This window comes from Lepisma saccharinum, chromosome 25 (assembly GCF_977018435.1).
Source record: "Lepisma saccharinum chromosome 25, izLepSacc3.1, whole genome shotgun sequence".
In the NCBI taxonomy this organism is placed as follows: domain Eukaryota; kingdom Metazoa; phylum Arthropoda; class Insecta; order Zygentoma; family Lepismatidae; genus Lepisma; species Lepisma saccharinum.
In genome coordinates this window covers 28,267,355-28,284,447 of record NC_139253.1, presented here as the reverse complement: position 1 = coordinate 28,284,447, position 17,093 = coordinate 28,267,355, and the positions used below count along the sequence as shown (strand labels likewise).

The 17,093-nt window shown below is 39.7% G+C and overlaps 1 pseudogene; it reads left to right on the top strand.

Moving 5' to 3' along the window:
* The first annotated feature begins 1,897 nt into the window (after positions 1-1,897).
* LOC145978724 (protein GVQW3 pseudogene) lies at positions 1,898-2,212 on the top strand (annotated as a pseudogene).
* Positions 2,213-17,093: the final 14,881 nt, after the last annotated feature.

Sequence of the window (17,093 nt, the reverse complement as noted above, 5' to 3'; positions counted from 1 at the left end):
GGACATCAAATCAACCCCATTTATCACGACCCACTCTTCACTTCATCCGTCACAGTGGCAGCCTGCGAAAAATGATAGAAGGATGTGCACAAGAATAAAAGAACCAGAGAGATGACACCAGACTTTTCAATGCTATTTTCTCTGTTCGTGAGCGACGCCGTGCAGGATTGTGCTCCAAATGTTGTTATTCATGGCAACTGCCAGCTTCCAGCGGTATCACTTCCGAACAGGAGACACAAAATGGAAAACAACCTTAGTTTCGGGGATCAATACGGTTTAGGAAGCGTACGTGCTCTGGAAGCCGCATCCAAGGTCCCTGGACCGTTTCAGGGAAGGAACGCTGGACGTCGGTTGGAGATGACAAGAATGTCGACAATGTTCGGAGCAAGATTGAGAAGCGGAACAACAAGAGCATCGTTATGAGTGACCGCTTTTCAGTTTGGAAAAAAAAATCTCTTGGAAGCTCGTTATAGGCTTGGCTTCGAGAATGTGTCTCGAGAAGACGTCACCCTGGAGATAGAACTCCATACTAATACATCCTATTTTTTAAAATTTATTTAACTCTTCCTTTACATGGTAGAGATTTAGGCTTGTGCCTTGTCTTACCAAACCATTTGTGTGTGTGCGTGTATATATCACAGTAAAATATAAATTCATAATTTAATTCACATTTAAGCACAGAAAACACTGAACATACACACACACACACACACACACACACACACACACACACACACACACACACACACACACACACACACACACACACACACACACACACATATATATAACCTACTTTCGCAGATAACAAACCACAGTAAAAATTGCCGAAACCGTTAAATCAGGGGACCACTTCGATGGCATAGTGGTAACGCCCTCGCGTATGTGATAAAGGAATAATGTGTTCGATACCCGGTTGAGACACATTGTGGTTCATATTAGAATTAGAAATTCCTTTACATTGTCGAGATTTAGGCTTGTGCCTTGTACTACCAAACCATTTGTGTGCCTATATATATCACAGTAAAATATAAATACGTTTTGCGGAGATCTGAACAAAGTTAAAAAAATACAAGAACATAAGAAAGGCGCAGCATGATTTGCCAGTACAAATATTTCCTTTATAATTCTAAAAATTTTGTTACAAGGTAATAACCATCTAATGGTAATGTATGTTTACTTAATGTATTGCAATATGTCATAATATACGTTCTATTATGTAAATCGCACGTTGCTTACCAAAGTAATTTAAGTTAATGATCTCTTCCAATTTACGAATTAAACAAACATTTGCCCAATATTGCATGTGAGCACTATCCAATATCATAATTAAATGGTCCCTATGGTATTTGAAATAGAGAAATGTCAATTAGTATAAATGAATGTTATTTTAAATTAAAAACACACATTTTACACTTGTTTATCAATTCCAAACACATTTGTGAAGTCTAAAATTTGTTAACGATTGAAACACAGACACACAGACTACATCCACATACTCCCTTCTCTCCAGTTCATTTGTAACCTGACAAGATTCAAGGTTATGTGGGATATACTAAATATACTTTATTAATGAGATGTAACTATTTTATCAAATCGTCCGAGTGCTATGTTCGTTTGATAAGAGCCTCTAAATCATGTGCATTCACTATGAAACAAAAATCAATTAACCAGACTAGGGTACTGCATTGAACCACTTTCGCTCGAAAATACTCGATCGAATCTTCCACGCTCGAATATATAGAATATCAGATACGAGGGTCGTGCTGAAAGTAATGCAAAAGTGGTCATAACATTTTTATTAACTGATGTAGATCGTTCAAATTGCAAATGCAGTTGGAGTGACTCTTTCTCTATACAGGTGTTTCAGAATCTTTTTTTCCCTTGCACGTGAATAATGGATACTAAGCAGAAGCAACGTGCTGTCATCGAGTTCTTGACGAAGGAGGGGTGCAGGCTGTCAGACATCCACAGAAGGCTACAGAATGTGTACGGAGATGATACCATTGACAAGAGCAATGTACACAGTTGGATGAAGAAGTTTACAGAAGGGGAAACCAGTATTGAAGACAAACCGCGCAGTGGGAGACAATCAACGGCGACCTCTGACACGAATCGTCAGCGAGTGGATGAGTTGATTCGTGCAGACAGACATGTCACAATCCGTGAGCTTGCTGAAAAACTGAACTGTGGGCACAATGTGGTACATTAAGACACTCCATAAGCTTAGAGAAGCCATAAGGAGGAGAGGAAGAGACCGCACAAGAATCTGAAAGCGATCCACATTCACCATGACAAGGCGCGACCACACACCTCTTTGGCAACAAATCAGGTGATCGGCAAATTGGGCTGGTCCGTGGTTCCCCATCCACCGTACATCCCAGATCTGGCGCCTTCCGACTTCTACTTGTTTGGTCCCAAGAAGGACAGTCTTCGGGGACAACGATTTGATGACTTAGACGAGGTGAAAGTGGCTGTGAAGAATTGGATACAACAGTGCACACCGGACTTCTTTCAAAGAGGATTCGAGAGTTGGGTGCAACGATGGCGCAAATGCATCGCTTTAAATGGAAACTATGTTGAGTAGCTGGATTGTATAGAGGAAGAGTCACTCCAACTACATGTGCAATTTGAACAATCTACATTAGTTAATAAAGAGGTTATGACCACTTTTGCATTACTTTTAGGTACAACCCTCGTTTCATTTCAGTGTGACAATAATCGTACAAATTTATGTGTAAAAATTCGTCCTGGTAGTTTCAGCCCATAATCATCTATTCATTTTCATATATTGCTATGTATTGGTAAGATAGGCTAAATTACATTTTAACATGGAGTTGATGATTCAATTTCACTGCGTTTTCACTTCACGATCCATATTTAAGGACCCACTACCACAGACAAATTATGGTTACACCTGAACTACTGGGCTTCGAGCGTATACCGATCGTTTGAATGTTCGAGCGTTATTCGCTCGAGCGAAGAAACTGTTCATTCCGTAAGCCATCGAGCGTGATCCGTGCGAACTATCAGACGATCGAGCAAAAAGGCCTCGATTCAGTAGTCTGAACCATAAACAATGATGCATAATTGAATAGAGATAAATGTTATGGACGCAATTAAACTTATTAAACAAATACTGCGATAATTTTGTTATTTTACTAGTGCAAATCGGAAAATGAATTCAAGGCGTGTCCCATGAGCATATAATGTTTTCTTTAAGCATTTGTGTACCATTCGAATATAAATAATATGAACGGAACTTGCCTCCAACATCCTGTTTTTTTTTCTCGCATGGTTGCTGAATTTCTCTAGTAGATGCAGAAAGCTTTTCGGAACTGGGAAATATGCAGTAAAAGAAAGTTGCAACTCTAAAATAGGGAAATAATAGAAAAAGAAATGGTAATTACTTGTTCACGCAGTTGTTTTCTCTCTTTTAAATTCACACACATTTAACACTATGCTGACTTGGAACTATCTGAACGCTATTCTGCTAATTAAATCACCTCCAACAATTATAAGAATTTTCAACACATTTTCACCACAAATAAATAAAACTTTGTAAAAAAAATCAAATCCACATTGTATCTGTATTTCAACACTGGACAAGTTGAATCATCATCTCACTTTTGTAGTTCCATTATGGTATAATTGCTTAGAGTGGTAATAAATTCTCCAATCTAACCATACATTTCCCAACCCTTTTGAAATATTTATTTAACTATTTTTGTTCTGTGTAACGTGATAAATAACACTGGTCGACATTTTGAGAAAAACTTGAGATGTTTTCAATAGGTGTTTCTGGAAGTATTTTTGAACGCTGATTCCAAAAATGAAATCCATTTTCCCCCATCACGTCAGAATTTTTCACAATTTCACAATCAAATTGTGATATTTGCCATTACAGTACATTTATTACATAACGCAACAAAAGGGAAATTTCTGTTGTTTCCAAATCAATAAGTGATTCTGGAAGTTTCGTGCAATTGATGATTAAAATACGAATGTTTCATAACTATCCTGTGCGCATCTTTACATTATGGGGCCCACCTTCGTGGCAGAGTGGTTAGCACGGCGCACTACGAGGTCCCGTGTTCGTTTCCTTGCCAGGGGGAGTTTGCGAGTGTCTATTCATCAAATTTCATCGTATCATCACTCATCCTCAACCAAAAGCATTATAGAGTGTAAGAAGCGAACTGTCAAGTCACTCAAGTCACAATCTCTCTTCCATATAGTACAACATGAACTGCATTCTTGCAGACAAACGAGTCTCTGGCAACTGGACATGTCAGTATAATACTCTGAGGGACTTGCGTTGTGACGTCATGTGCGTTTGTAATTGCCAATTCATCCATCCCTCATCGTCGCCACAAGACAGTAGTGGCAGTAAAGCTACGTACAATAAACAAAAGCAACCAAACTTCATTTTTGCATGATATGGCAAACAACGTTGCAAGCAACGTGTGCATTGATTTTGTAACGATGTAGACCCTCACAAATATCATTTTTTGTTTTCAGAAAAGATGTATTTATGTTAAGAATTTTTATTTAGACTCCCATCTTTTGTCCGCAGAAGCTGTTTCGTAAGAATATCATTGAACGTTACCTAAGCACTGATCTGAGAACTTCATCAGGAGAATCATATTCAAAAGTAGATGTTGTGTGGGAGGCTGTAAGTGAAAGAATGATATCGTTTTACATGGAGCTTTTCTCGTGTATGTTTTCAGGTTACTGTTATGCACTCGAAGTAGATAATAAATGTCAAATCTGAATAAATTTCTATTTTGAAACAAATTCGAAGAAAATGGTAGGGTGAGGATTTTATATTTATGCAAGATTCCATGATGAAAGCAACCCACAAATCAAAATTTTTCTCAACCGAATATAGTCAGTCGGTAGAATGTCTTGACTTCTAAAGAGAAGACATGGGTTCTATTTTCGCAGTTGCGATCACGAAATTTTTCATCGATTTTATTTTATTTTTCTTTAGAGAGTAGGAACGATTTAGAGGCTGAAATGTGTGAAGCAAACAAATAAAAATTATCAGCAAGGACTGCCACGTGTTTCTAATGTGCTATAATATCCATTATCAAAATTAGGCATTCAGTAATTGTTTGATTTTTTTCATTTTACTTCGATTTTCTGTCATTTCTGGTTAATGGCGAAGATGAGGACGAGTAATGATTTGATGAAAGTACACGCACAAGGAACACCCATGGTCAGGCCGGGATTCAAATCCGAGACCCTTGGCGTCGCAGTGCGCTGTGGTAACCACTTCGCCACGGAGGCAAATTGGGCATACATCTGACAAGTTCAATGTTAGGAAATAGTGATGAGTGTACATAACCATGAACATATGTGGACAAAAATTGGGTTTTGATGTTTAATTTTAGTAATGATATGCTGGAAAGTATTACACGAAAGTAAGACATCAACTATCTGCCCTGCTGTTGGGCGTCCTTTGCACCTTTTCTCCTACCATCATTTCTGAAAATCCTCCAAGACGATTTTGGATGATACGCCAAGGAATGGAGCGACGAAACCACGTGTTAACTCCCCCCTCCCTTTCACATTTTCCCTGAAAAGTTTCGTCCAACTTCTATTACACACTCCTGCACTCAAGTGGCAAGCTACAACCTTGTATCACCAAGCTTCAGTTACAAGGAAAAAAGGGCGCGAGGAGTGGAGAAGGAATTCTTTCTTCAAAACTGGAACCCATTCCGGAGCTACGTGACGTCGCAAACTGACACGTGATTTGACTTAGGATATAGTTGTTTCGGCATATAGAACCCCGCTGGGTCATTTTATACGTCGTGCGGTCCGCTGGAGTCCTTCCTTCTAGCCATAGCTCTTGTGTCGTCAATGTTTCCCTCTGCTTATACCCGAAGCACTGACGATCCAACGTCCGCAGTAGTCTTTGACGAGTGTTCTTCAGGGAAAGCATACCTCAGCGAATCGAAGTCGGCCCAGAAATCGATGAAGTCTGGACAATATTGTGGAGTCTATTTTTGCCCTGTTATTATCGTGGTTTCTTGCACTACTACGCTCTTTCGCTGACTCGGTATGCTTTCATATCTTCAGGCCTGGCAATCCTGCAAAAGAGCGCTCCCGTATGCACGTGTGGACTGCAGAGAGAGCAGCGGTACTGTAGCTTTTTAATAGGGGCGGAAATGACAAAGTGAGTGAGACAGGAGGCTTCGTCGGTCGCGTTTATTTAGTGGGAATATCTCTCGTTATCTGATTCGTGAGTAGGTCTTGGTGCACAGTGTGCAGGCGGTAAACTTGCAATGCACGGAGCGTTCGCTGGTCTCCGCAGTTGCAGCCAAGTTTCTGAAGCCTGCATTACATCAACGGGGATGTTTTCCAGAACACCCTTTTTCTTCATGTCGTCTTAGTCTTTATGCTTGTTCCCTTTTCTACTTCCAATTATTTTTCCTTCTCCAATCATCAACTTTCGTTCACCAATGCATTACTTTTCTCTCTCTCCTGCGCGGGCTGACCTCCGTGGCGGAATGGTTATCACTGCACGCTACGACTCCAGGGGTTCCGTGTTCGAATCTGGGCATGGGTGTACTTTGTGAGTGTCCTTTCATCAATTTCATCTAATCATTACTCATCCTCATCTCCGCCATTAGTCGGAAAAGCGAAGTAAAATAAACCAAATTAATCAGTTGATGATTGCCCAATTGGGATAATGGCTATGATAGCAGATTTGAAACACATGACAATCATTGCTGATAATATTTGTGTGTTTCCTTCAGTCTAATCTTCTAATTTACCCATACCCTATAAATTTCCCATTACTATTATACAATTAGAAAACTAAAATTATCGAAGATACAAAACAAATAGTCTAAATGAAATTCCAATATGTCTTGTGTTCCTTTCGATTTTTTGCACGGTCAGGCATCAAGTATATATGAATTATACATTTAGCACTAGGCTCACAGTAAGGATCTCAAAGAGATCAAATTAAAAATTGCTCAATTCAGAAATGAATGTATAGCTAGGACTGAGAAGGTTGATAAGGATATAGAGGTACTTGACCGAACGGTTAATGAAGGATTGGTATCCCTAGCTGAGGATTTTGATAATAAAATAGAGAACACGGTTAGGGATTTGTCTTTGCAATATGATCTCCAGCTAGATCAGTGCTCAAAGGCTTGTGAACAAAGTAGCTTATCTTTTAGTTTGGCTAAGTATGAACTGTTATGTTTAAAAAGTAAGTCTGAACGTGTTGACGTAACAAGGTCACATGTGAATGTGAGAACAGTAGCTGTTCAACATGATGAAGTACATGTAGTCAATAATGGTGATAGTGCAAGGCGCTTAGGTCTCGCATCCATGCTGGTGTATGATATTACTCGTGCAAAGCACAGGGGAGCACATTACTTTACTTTTTTACAAATATGAATTTCTGCGTAAAATATAACATTGTGTGTTTATTCGTAATGTTTTAAGAATTGGGGTTTAGTATAGTTTTACATTAAAGATGATCAAATTAATATCTCAAAAGAGGTATAAATTCTTCATAAAGAGAAAGTTTCTTTACGTGTGGATAACGTATTCATATTTTCTTATTTCATCCACATTTGTTAATATGGGGGTGTTCAAACATAAACAAGAATTTGTTGGAACTGAATTCTTTTTCACATCAGAATTATCCTTGTTAGTGTGGTCCCGGGGTCGATACACGGTGGAGGCACATAGTGGTTCGGATCCCATTTTAAACTGTACGTCCAGTCCCAATTAGCCTTATTGTGCATAAATGGACTTAAAACACCAACTCAATCAATCTTGTTAGCGTAATCTTTTCTTCCCGAATGCACATGTGGGACGTGTAGGTAGGACCCCATATATTCACACCTCTGCCATTTGTGGAGATGGTATGATCATCATGAAACTCCGCCAGCCTTTACCAAACAGAGTTGCCTTAAAGTACCCATTTATTGCAAGCTTGGTGTCGCTCCATGCAGGGGCTGCACGAAATCAGCCACCCCGGGAATCGAACACGGGTGACCCACATTACAGACAGACGCCATACCGAACCACACCACAGCTGTAAACAGTTAATACCATCGCGTTCGATTATGGATACTGTGTTCAAACTGTGCGCTTAAATAAGCGGTATTGTGTTCTTCCTACAATGGAACTGAAAAAAAAAGTTTATCTACAACAATTTTGAAACATTTTCTTGTACATTGTTGCTAGGATGACCGTTAGAAGTTTTAATATGGACATGCGAGTTTCAGTAGTTTCTTGTTTACAAAACCCAACTGCTTTCAAAATGATTTCTGAGATATTTATACAGAATGAAGACTTACCAGATCCTACCGAAACGTTTCTCCAAGTAGTTCTTTCCAATTAATTAGTAAAGCATTATTCTTCCACGAAAGAGAAGGTTCTCTACGCCATTGCAACATTTATTCAAAGTCCTGTCAATGCCTAAAGCAAATAAAGAGAGAAGATGTCTTCTCTTCGTCCGCAACTTTGCTTCCTACTCCTCCGAAGGAAGATGAAAGAGAATTAAGTGCCGGAGGAGGCGGGAAATTTCTTCTCTTAATTATGTAAGTCCATTGTTTCAAAGCCATTTTCCCCGTCTCTTTCTTTTGATAATGTTCCTTCAAATTGCTTCTTTCTGCTTTTCTTCAAGGACTCTGTACTTTTAGTGTTGCCAACCCGTGTCTGCGTAATGTCACCAGCAATTTCTGTCGGTTGTCTCACGTGATGTTACCATGGGATTGCCATACACTGTAAGACGATCTCTCGAGAAATGACGGTCTAAGAACCCGGGACCCCTTAATTACAAGGCGATAACACTACGCGAGTAGTGAAGAGAGACGACACCATTGCAACAAAAGAGGGAAAGTTGAAGTCTACTTTATGTCCACATAGGCCAACCTTGGAAAATAATTTCTCACTGCGCATTGCACCGTCACATTAAAGTCACATAGAATACTAAGCTGGACTCCGCACGTTATCGATCCTGGTCATAGTGTAATTAGTATGATCAATAACGGTTCCGTTTGCCCGGGCATCTATTGAAGACCTCTCCTATGCTGTTGCCTTATAATCTAGCAACTCCTGTTTCATCCTAGTGGAGGCTTATTCAGCAGTGGTTCGGATCCCACTTAATTGATTGATTGACTTGGATTTTTAAGTCCACTTTATGCACAGTAAGGCTAATCGGGACGGGGCCTACAGTTTAAAGTGGGATCCGAAACACTATGTGCCTCCACCGGGAATAGAACCTGGGACCCCTTAATTACAAGGCGACGACGCTACTACCACTGCGCCATCGGAGAAGGCCACAGGAGCTCACTTTAAACTGTAGGCCCAGTCCAAATTAGTATATCTACGCATGAAGTGTACTTAAGAAGGAAATTCTAGATACCTTTTGATAGAAGCTGACGAGGCCCGGAGCCAGGAACATTCCCGGAGAAAATCCTTGATTTCACCCACTCTCGGAACTGATTTGATTGTTTCATTTGTTGTTTTAAGGCTAATTGGGACTGGACCTACAGTTTGAAGCGGTATCGGAACCACTCTGCCATGTACCTCCACCGGGTATCGAACCCGGGACCCCTTTATTACAAGGCGACGACTTTACTACTACGCCATCGGGGAGGCCTCGGAACCATCACGTTTGGAGATAGTATAACATACATTAAAACATCCCCCAATCCAAAAGTAATCAAAAAGCAGTACAACTTATGGCACAATATGTCGTTTTCGCCTCTGTCAAAAATATCCGAACCCTCTGAACTGAATTACTTACGTGTATTCATAATCCTAATCATTTCTTATTAGCATTATATTATAGCTCTGTATATTTCTCACACTACTATACCGCTTGGGCTCACCCAGCCTCAATTAAATACGTAACTGGGTTCAATCTTGGTCGGGAGTAGGGAGTAAAGGCGGTCGGAACTTGATACTGATCCCATCACCTCAAAAATGTCCATACTCCCACATCCCCAGACATATGCCTCATGGCATGGTGCCAAGTGCAGGGGGAACTTTACCTTTTACTATACCTATTGTTCATCGTCCAATGGAAACACGAAGTCAGTGTAGTGGCGGCGATTGGTTTCCAAAACCGGGGGGCAAGGTACCAGAACTTAGGGGGGGGGAAATACAGTATATTTCCCTTTGTAGATAAGGTTTATCATAGTGCGGGGGTAAAAGTGGCGAATACTGGGGGGCAACTGCCCCTCGCCACGCCACTGAGTCATTGTAAAGAAAGTCATGTGACTTGAGAGACGTAATTGCTTTCCTATTGGTTCATTCTGAACGCAGGTCTCTTCTAGATATATTAACCTCAGATACATAATTCGTAAAGTAATACCTATTAGCTTTCCTATAGAAACTAATTCTAGTATATTGGCTACGCACTTCTTTCCCCAGCTACAATTCCTGCGAACAGCTGGCATCGAGCCAATAAGTTTTCTCATAAGTAACTTGTATTTGACGAAGAGAGACTTTCGGGATATCGACTACGTGAGTTCTGGAAAGGTTTCCAAGCTTTCGAGAGAGCTGACGTCATCCTCGTCTTCATTGCAATTGAAGATAAATAACAGTTCACAGGAGTTTTGATTTTTAATAGAATGCTTCTTAGTCACGTTAGGGATAAATGCCTACAGTTTGCAACACTTCTCTGGATGTTGAAAAGGAACCTCTTTTGTTTCCCAATTCTTTAGTGATGTTTCCCTCGCTTCTCGTTTTGCTGAAGACGAATATTTATCCAATCTCCGCATAACAATAGCAGCGATAACCTTGTTTGAAGATTCAATGCTTTCTTGCTTAGAGGTAAAATAAAAATTCAAACTTTTAATACAAAATGATTCCAAAACCTGCAGCATTTGCATTATTTTTGCCAATGCTCATATGAACATTTCCAGAATTTCTCTTTTATTTGAACGTTTTATATGAGGTTGAATGGTCGATTTTATTAATGGTCTCGACTTACTCACACGCCTGTATTTAAAAGGTCTATACAGGGTGACAAATATAGTCTAGAATCAATAAGAGAAGTGATGAACAGTCTGTTTTCTTGATTCAAGACGTGCTACACATGTGTGCCACCTTTCTCAAAACACTCCCTCGAGAAAATTTCCTTTAATGTCCTACCAATGCTGTAGTAGAAACGTCGTTGCCTTGTAGTCAATGGGTTCCGAGTTCGATACAGTTCCAATTAGCCTATCTGTGTATAAAATGGACTTTAGATTTCCTACGTTTCTTTGTATTCCATCCAAACTGTGAGGATCAAGAGCAGCCAGTGCAGTCGTTATCCTTTTCCGGAGATGATTCAGAACCAGGATTTTGCAGAATACATCTTGGATTTCAAAATTCTCCCACGTTCATGGGGTTGAGGTCAGGTGACGTAGTGTCCATTGCACGTCTTTCGACAGTTCCATAGCTGAACTGTAATCAGAAAATAATATCGCCATTGGTTCTATGTTTTATACTTACCCTGTAGAACTACAAGGTGTCCAAAAAGTCACTCAACCGAGAATTTGAACATCAATAACTTTTGAACAAAAAGGGATAGAGACATGAAAACTACACTGGGTACTAACTCTGTCCATGTGGATATATTTTAAACATTAAACAAGAAAATCATGCTCTACATGAATGTTCGGTGTGCGGAAAGTTAATAAGGTACGCATTTTGTGCATTACAGACGATTTATGGGGTTAATTGTGACAAATTCATAAGAAGGTGCGGGGAGGGTGTAAGGGGTGCTCCTTCCAACCTCACTTCCACGTAGTACACCCCGGATTGCAGACTAACGAGGCTGTGGCGACTAGCCCCAAGGCCAGTATAATTATGTGTCGTCCTGTGTTTGGTCCTTATTTGTGCTGAGCGCCCTTTTTAGCCTCAGTTTTTAACCAAGGCAAGGAACTTTTAGTTTTCAGACACGCTTTTATTTTTGTTATGATAAGAGGCTGGACCTCGTATAGTGTGACGGTTGCAAAATAGCCTCAGTGCTGACGCACCCAAACCATTTCAATTCAAATTAAAAAAAATAATGAAGTGGGTTTATAGAAATTACGCGATGTACTGGCAACACTGGTCATGTCAGAAGGCAGTACAGGTGTGCAAGACATCTGGCTGTTACTCAATCCATGTTCAGATAATAGAAAAGATTTGCAATGCATCGTACAAGAACCTAACCTGCATATCTTTCTATACATCCATAAATATACAAGTATAGCTTCTTTAGCATCATTGTTAAGAGACAATGAAAGCCCCAAAGATGTTATTTAGCGATAATCATAGGAAGCACAGTAATCGTCCCAGGTTTTCCTTCCATTTGCAGAGAATTGTCTCTGGCTTAAATACCTATTTTCAGCACTTAGTCTCTAAGGATTTGCTTGGAGCAGAGGTCTTTACTCCCAATTTCTCTTCATCTTAAATTCCCCCTAAGGTTTCCCCCAACTTTGAGCTTTCGAACTCACCGGAGTCCAATTATGTATCCTTTTATTCCTTGTACTAGGGAACGCAGAAAATGCTTCGCTGATTCCTAAGCATTCTTTTTTCATAATTTTTCGTTTTCCTTCCTTGATTATAACGAAGTATGAATATATAAGTAAAAAAACAGAAAGAAAAATGTATTCTTCAGAAAGATTAGCTAAGAGAACGATAAAACCATCAGAGTGTTAAACGACCTGCGAGAGTACAAAGGCGGTTCTTTTGAGGTTGCGGTCTCCCTGTCTTGACTTCGTGGAAAATGTGTGATTAATCCTATAAATGAATACGACGGGGACGAAGAGTAATGAATTCGCGTAGATGAGTTATTTGCTTTGGTTAACCGACGTCGTGTGTTTCTATATTTGGGTTAGTCAAGCTCTCGGAAGAAACAGAGCCGAAAATACTCAAGGAAAGGGCTCATTTTTCAAGTCCAATTTATGTTTATAGAGGCTAATCGGGACTGGACATGCGCTGTGAAATGTGTCTGTACAGTAGGATCCATAAGTATTGCTCATCAAATTGTCCAAGACTATTTTCGTTGGTTTTTATCTTCGTCCTACGTATTTTTAAGAACTTTGTACGTATGCTGCTTCAGAGGTTGTAAGAGATTCTTTGGTATTTTGTATCAATTCTTGAAGCTCTCATTGCATAAAACAAAGGGAGTAATCGTGGTGATGGACAATTTGCTTGGTAATAAAGGGTGTCCCAACAAAAGCTACTGATTTAATATGCTTAATAGAATACTTTTTAAAAAACAAATGACAAATATGTTGACATCATTACAACGGGAAAATGTTCCGATTTAAGGATGCCAAGTTTGATTTAAACATGTCTTGTGGTTGAGTTGGTAACACTGTTCTTACAAGTTCCTTTATCAATGTTTATTGCAGCTTAGTTGAGATGGATCGTTTCACAAAGGAATTACGAGTTTTGATAGTGAAAACTGATTACAAGAATGGCGGGTGTTATGCAGATACTGTTAGGAAGCTTTGTGCAATCCTTGGAAGTGCAAGTGCACTTAGTGAGAGTACAGTTCGTAAGTTGATCAAGAAATTTGAGGAAACAGGTTCGACAGCAGACATTAAAACACCACTCTCTGTAAATCTAGTCGGGGGACATATGCCATCTTTCATTCTTCAATCGGAACGTTTACCAGTTGTAATGATATAATTTATTTTGCCAATTTGTAAACATACAGTACTTTCATAAGCATATAAATCCGTCGCTTTTATTGGGACACCCTATACTTATGGTTCCCACTGTACATGAGATGGAAACCCGAATCCATTGATTACCTGGCGACTGATTCATGTACTGTAACGCTATGGGGCAACTAGCGCTACCTTGATATGCTAGATGGTAGATCATAAAATGCACTCGCTCAATATATAATAAGTTTATTATAACTAAGTCTGGTTAACAAACATTTCACATGCATACTAACCCTAACTAACTGACTTTCTATGACTTGATCTTCACTATTGAAACGTTCAAGCCTGAATCATTTATTTATTAAACGTATTATTATATTTATTGATAATAACTTAATAATACTCAGCGGTGAACGATGATACTCGGTGAAGTACACAGACTCCTCTCAGGTACAGGGATAGTGTTAGGCAAAGACAATATTCACAGCACAGAGAAATAAAACCACATTGCTGCAGTAGATAAACTAAAAGGTGTCATTCTTTATTTATGGCAATTATAATGCGAATATACTTGAGACGAAGGCGAGGATTTTGCTTTGTCGATGAATTGACTCAACTAAAAACGCATAAACTCAATGCGTGGCTATCGGCATGCCTATGATCACATAGACCTAGCTTGCGCCCCGAACTACCACACCAAGAGATATGCAATAATAACCGAAGCCAATATTTGCTTTTTAGCCTTTTAGTCCAAATTAATCCTTAGGCTAACTTTATTATTTGACGTAGAATGGTTGCAGTATTGTGCATAGCATCAATGCATGGCCATCGGCATACCTATGATTACATAGGCTCAGCTTGCGCCCCGAACTACCATACCAAGATGTATGTACAACACCGAGGAGTTATTTTTAGGTTTAAAAGCTTCGTCGATCCGTGGCGAAAGTGTGACATTTCTTACGCGATATCCTCGCTTTTATACTATTTCGAGAACACAGATTCAAGTACAGATGAATCACTCACTATTTACAAAAAGTTTCTACCAACAAAACTGACATCTATACATGTTTAGAAATACAAATTCGTATAGTGCACTCTAGCAAACATGAAGATACATTAAACTACTCATAATAGAGCATAAAATACAATAAACATTAAACAAAAGATATACATTACAAACAAGGTGCAATATTATATGTAATAACAAGGAAATTACGCTTTCTTTCACAAAAATAAATATATTAGTGACATATTTTCTACCGGTGACGTGGATCATATCACTATACTATGAGAGAATTCCCAAGTAACTTGTACTTCGAGAAGTGAGGGCTTACCCTCTGAGACAGAAGTTGCAATGAACAGCAGCAGGGCCTCCCGGGATTCAGAAGAACTGCAGATTCCTATTTTCAGGAGTATTTATACGGGTATTGACCTTGCCACCACCCTCAGCTAGCTAAGAGAGCTACCAACCTTGTGGCTATTTTCGTGAACTTATCATTCTGGCGGTGGTATGTGACCTTGGTGGCCATGGTGAAGGATTTCTAGTCGTTAGATATTCACGGCCTAAGTTTTGGCGTTGCAACTACTATGCAATGTGCCTCCACCAGGTATCGTACCCAGGACCTCTTATAACATCCTGTTTGAGAACAGATATTTGGCTTACACTAAGCCACCACAACTTCCTGTAGGTTTATCTTGGCTGTAACCTTGCCCTTGATAGCAAAGGGGGAGTTAAGGGGCCTTGACTGAATCAATCGTGCCGAGGATGAGACAAGTGTGTGCGTGACGCATGTTCCTGCTTTCTGAGTCTTTCCATAGTTCTATGTTGAGGCAACACCCTATTATGTAACTTGCAGAAAACCGCTCATTACACCACTATGCTCTGGTAATATCTTCCCTACTTTTGTATTGTTCTCACTGTATTCTTGACTTTCTACTGTTCCCTGTTCTGACGTTTCTTAGAAAACTTCCTTTGCTTTCATTGCCTCCTTAATTATCTCTGTCTCTCTTGACTCACGTTCCCACAAACCTACACAATGTCTTTCTCCCCGTAGTAAAATAATTCAATCAGTAGTCTTGGTTCCAGGTTCAGTTCTCCATTGGAGTGTTCCCCTCTCGTCTAGCTTAAAAGGGCCTCCCGATGGCGTAGTGGTAACGTCACATCCATGTAATAAAGGAGTTCCGGATCCGGATCCCACTTTCAACTGTAGATCCAGTCCCGATTTGTCTATCTTGCATAACGTGCGTGGACTTAAAACAATATATCGTTTAGGGTCATTCCAAGTCAAATCAACCAATAGAAAAATATCTTTGAACCTTTAGGATTCAGACTTTTAAGATTTTTTGTTTATTCATAGTACCTATCAAGAGGACGAAAACTGTCAAACTTCAGATCTTTTGGGCTCATAGTTTTTGAGTTATTGACTTTCAAAAAAGCCAAAATCCCAAAATTTGACGACATTTTGAAATCTTTAATTTTTCATAAACTCGAAGAAAAGTTTTTTCTTGAAAATCTCAATACACCCTCTTTAATTTTTTGTGTTGTAATGTGTGTTAAATTTTCTAAATAGCTAATGTTAACACTGTAGCCCTATGATCAAGGGATTAGATTTCAGATCTATGCATATTTCAGCATGTCGAACGTAACTTTAAGTTACAGGTGGGGATATGAATGCGCTCTTTACTTAAATTTCCTTCTTCTTTGTAGAAGAACCACTTTTAACAGTGGTTAAAAGTCCAAAAACTAGAATGATTAAATTTTCTTCTCTTCATGATTATTCTTCTTGTGTCACAATTAACTCTAAAACGATAGAGCTAATAATGTTTCGGCTACCAGCACTGTCATGTATCCTGGTACCTTACGCAGCGTGCCCTTTTGCTGCGTGTTTCCGGTTGTCTACTTGTTAGGGGGGCTTTAGTCGGGGACGCGCCTTGGGATCTTGACTTTTTCTCAGAACCGTACCAAAACATAATTCGGAAATGTTACATTACCGCCGTACACTTTCAAAGACGGAAACTTTTACGATCCTCGCACTGCATCTTCCTTATGCCGCCACCAGATTTATCGACGATAACGGCTTGCATCTCATCACTCTCGTACCTCGCAATCTTCATCCTTCGGAATGGCGCGAGGGGAAACCATCGAACATGCAGAGAAACCGCGAGGATAAACTTCTTTTTTTCACCGGGTCCCTTTTGAAGAGAAGGCCCTCGCCACTGGATTCCGCTTGCTCTCTCTCTCCCATCAGCAGTTAACGTTTTAAAAGCTTCCGTAATACGCCTCAGAGATCAATCCGAACCTGCTAGATCACGCTTCTCCATTCTGACTACGCGTAAATCAATAGTCGTCTTCTGTTTGATGGGACGCAAGTAAGAGATAGAATGGTACCTCAAATGGGTGAGGGAGAGAGAGAGCGAGAGAAAATATCTGCGAGAGCGAGAGATGAAGCCCCAATAGGAAACGACCAG